This window comes from Eschrichtius robustus, chromosome 18, assembly GCF_028021215.1.
Source record: "Eschrichtius robustus isolate mEscRob2 chromosome 18, mEscRob2.pri, whole genome shotgun sequence".
Taxonomy (NCBI): domain Eukaryota; kingdom Metazoa; phylum Chordata; class Mammalia; order Artiodactyla; family Eschrichtiidae; genus Eschrichtius; species Eschrichtius robustus.
The window spans coordinates 5,404,403-5,408,763 of record NC_090841.1 but is presented as its reverse complement, the minus strand read 5'-3'; the positions used below and the strand labels follow the sequence as shown (position 1 = coordinate 5,408,763).

The window sequence follows — 4,361 nt, the reverse complement described above, 5'->3', positions numbered from 1 at the left end:
CCACTAGCAACAGAGGCCGCCATCATTGTTAGTGTCAAGGCTGGAGGAAGGAAGTCCATCTTTTTTTTTTTAATTTTTATTTATTTATTTTTGGCTGCGTTGGGTCTTCGTTGCTGCGTGTGGGCTTTCTCTAGTTGTGGCAAGCGGGGGCTACTCTACATTGTGGTGCACGGGCTTCTCATTGCAATGGCTTCTCTTTGTCACGGAGCACAGGCTCTAGGTGCACGGGCTCAGCAGCTGTGGCTCGCAGGCTCAGCAGTCGTGGCTCATGGGCTCTAGAGTGCAGGCTCAGTAGTTGTGGCGCACGGGCTTAGTTGCTCCGCGGCACGTGGGATCTTCCCAGACCAGGGCTCGAACCCATGTCCCCTGCCTTGGCAGGCGGATTCTTAACCACTGCGCCACCAGGGAAGTCCCAGAAAGTCCATCTTGAAGACATACTTTGATCAATATATGGATCATTAAGAGCGTTATGTGAATTGTATTTTCTTTGGTACCCGTTTCTGTTTTTTCATTTTATGTTTTTAATGAAAGTTGTATATAAGAATACTTTATTCCTGCATCTTCTCAATTGTTTCTTCCTTATATTTGCCCTTTTCCTTTCCTACTTGGCGAGATCTGGCTTTACGTTCGAGGATCTTTTTGTGGTCTTTGTCCAGTTTTAGTCTGGTGATAACCACCTTGCTGGGGTGAATGTCCACATGGACAGTCGTGCCATTAGCCTTCTCCCGCTGCACTCGTTCAGTGTAGATGACATATTTCTTCCTGTAAACCTGGACTACTTTGCCAATTTGCTGCCCTCTGTAGTGCCCTCGTACAACCTGAACTTCATCATCCTTCCGGATGGGCATGGATCGGACATTGTACTTCTGTCTCAGCTCTTTAGAAAGAGGGGAAGACATAATCTTCCTGCGAATGTGGGAAGGCGCGTTGAAATGCCTTTTCCGGTTCTTGCTTCAGTCAGAAGTCACAAAGGAATTGAACTTCATTTTGGCCTCTGGCGCTTCAGCGATGGCCACAAAAGGGCTGGTACACGTTTCTTACCATATTTACTTAACATTTCGTTAGGACACAGCAACACAGAGGGAAGAGCACAACCTGGGTTTGAATCCTGGCTCTGCCACTTGCAAGCCAGCTAACCTTGGACAAGCAGCTTAATTTCCCTGGAGCCTCGTTTTCCTCATCTGTAAAATGGGAATAATTATATCCGCCTCCAAGGTTGTAGTGACGGTAAGAGCCAGCACATATGGAGCACCTGGTTTCTGTCTGGCACGTGGTAGGTGCTTAGTGAAGGTGGTGCAGACCCCAGCAGTCAGGGTGTTTGGTGGGTATCCTCATCAGGCTCCACCTCTCCCCATGGGAGGTGCTGCATCGTTCTCAACTTCCTGTGGGACGGGGGTGGGGGGTTCCCCAGCTTGTCCAGGGGCCAACACTCCTCTGAATATCTGACTCCTGAGCTCACACTGCCTGGCACCCAAGGCACCATGCTTTATTCCCCTGAGAAAGGCCACTGTCATGTTTCCTCCCACGTGGCTGGAACCCAAGCCCTCTGCTGGGCCCCAGCCCTATGGATGCATCGGTCCTTGGCCCCAGAAGCCTCCGGAACTCCTGGCTCCGTTAGGATTAGCGTATGATGTATGTTGGGTGTTTTCCCAGACATATCTCCCAAAGTATCATGATACAATTATTTACTAGAAGAGAAAAAATTCTAGGGAAATTAAACTGCCTGGCTAGGAATGCTGCTTGTTTTTCTTTCCTCTCATCTGTTTCTTAGGCAAAATAATCCATTCCTAAACCCCAAGCAGCTATGTTTCTAAATAAGCACATCCAGTACAATAAGCCTGATAAATGATAGTATTAACTCTGACTAGCTAGGGTCAGGCAAAGTGCCAGGCTCAAGCATCAGAGAATTTCTCTCAGGACCTCTTGAATCGAGACATCTGCTGTTACCTCTAGGGTAACTCAGCGCTTCGATCAGGCTCTAAACAATCAATCCCTTCCGTGCCATGCCGGAGGCAGCTGGCAAAGTGTGGGCCAGGCACGGTATGATTTTTATTTCAGATGGAATGAACGTCTAATTGAATGCTTGCACAATTGCATTCCAGCCTGGAAAATCTACCTGCTGGTTTCACCACCAGCTGGGAGTTCTCAGAAGCAGGTGACACTCTCCACAATAGCAGTGGCGCTTTCATGAAATTGAAAGTAAACATGAAGGTGGCTCCTGATTTGATTCCCCCTTCAGCATCACTTGCTCATAACACCAGTGACGGAGGACAGACAGCTGTTGCCTTCCACACCACCTTCAGCTTAGTCACCCCAAGTGATGTACACATGCATAACCAGCCTCATCTCGAAATAAGGGAGGTAATCAGAAATGTAGTGAGGGGGTGTCTGCTTGCCGCTGCACCCCTTCTGCTTCCTTTTTCTCTCAGTCTATTGAGCTATTGTTAATTCTTTTCCTCCCACACAAAAATGATCACACTCATGTTCTTTTCATGGTTTCCAGTAGAAACCGTACTTATTTTCCAGAACATTTCTCCATTTTTTCTTTGCCCTAAAGCACGAGCATTAAGTCAGAAGTGGTTCCAGATTCATAAACAAAGGTTTGCGACTTTCATAAGACATCAATGACTAAGTTCTTCACTAAATCGGAATGAGATTCTGAGTCATAGTTTTAATTTTGCTTGTTGAACTATTGGTGTTACTGCTCTAAGAGTCTTTACATCAATTAAAACAAAAGTGACCAGAAAAGGATGTCCATGTAGGCGAGAGGCTAAGCAAACTAGAGGATGATCCATACCAAACAGCCAAGAACGCTGAACAGCTATGAAAAAGTGTAGCCATGAAAATTGTTAAATTTTGAAAGACTCAAATTACGTAACCGGATCTCACTTTTGTAGGAATAGAAGTACGTGTGTATGTGTAGGCGCTCAAAGTGCACAGAAAGGAGCCTGGGGAACTGCACAGGGAGCACTTACTGTGGGCGGCACACCACTAGGGAGCGGGAGTGGGGAGTTAGGGAGAGCTATGTTTCCTGGGTTACTTCTATGTCACCGCATCTATAACAAGAAGAGTATATCACGTCTGTAATATATACGTGTACACGTATATACATACATGCATGAGTAAGTACGTATGTACATAAAAGAGAACAGTAACTTCAAACTTTCTGTCACTTCCATAATGTTCATATAGTAGTATTACCACTCTTGGAGGCTGGAAATTGTTCCTCCTCTTTAGCTGATGGACTTTGGGAGCCTTTGTCTCTCCTTTACTGCAATGACTCCCAACTTTGAATGCAGATTAGTATCACTCAGGAGCCCAGGCCACATTCTGGGCCAGTTCAGTCAGGATCTCTTCGAGTGAGACCGGCTCCAGCATTTTACAAAGCTCCCGGGGCAATTTCAGGGCGAGACCAAAGTTGAGAACCACTGCCTTACCCTGTAAACCTCTCAAGGGTAGGGTCTGTGTCTGGTTTGTCTTTTTGTCCTCAAAGCACCTAAGTTAGTGACTTACATTGATATAATGAAGAGATCTGGACCCTCCAATATTCTCAGAGGGAGAAAAAAATCATAACAACCAGGAACTGACTAACATGTTAGAACCGTCTAAAGCACACAGATTCACAGTAACCAACAGAGAGCATCACACTTCTACGGATGCCCTCAGGGTCAGCTGACGTCTTGGATATGCATCTTTTTGTGTATACATGCGCGCGTGTGCGTATACACACACACACACACACACACACACACACACACACACACACACCTGTGCTGGGTTTCTAGCCCGTCCCTGAATTCGGTGCAGCGCTTCTTTGGCCAGGTCATAGCCCAGGAGGGGAAAGTGAAAGCCCTCAACCAGCTGTGCCCTCTGTTGATGTCAGCAAGAAGACTGTAAAATGAATTTCTAATCTCCGTTGAGCAGAAGCCCACCTTGGAAGGACCCTCGTCCTCCACATGACCGCGTCCCATTTTTCCTGAGACATTTCCTAATCGTGCCCGGCTTTTCCTGGGAACTCATTAACACATACTCATGAAAAGAGAACTTTGAAAATTTGAAGTTCTTCTGAAATATTTTGGGTTTTGTCTTGCATGTGGTGCCAAAGGCCTCTTCTTCCCCCAGCACAGCTGGTGTTGCTGGCTTTGGCAGCCACATCTAAAACTCTGTAGCTTTAAATGTTATTGATCCTTGGCCCACCAGGCCTGTTAAAAGGAGTTAACATGAGGGCAGAGGGTCCATTTTTATTGGGTAGCACACCTGGAATTACCCATATTTGATACAGTGCTCTGAGCAGCCACGTGGTTACATTAATGGTCTAGCTGTCAGTCTCCTGACGACAAGATTTCAGGGGCAGAATGTCT

General features: G+C 46.5%; 1 pseudogene; it reads right to left on the bottom strand.

Moving 5' to 3' along the window:
• Window positions 1–548: 548 nt before the first annotated feature.
• On the bottom strand, window positions 549–986 carry LOC137752000 (large ribosomal subunit protein uL24 pseudogene; annotated as a pseudogene).
• Window positions 987–4,361: the final 3,375 nt, after the last annotated feature.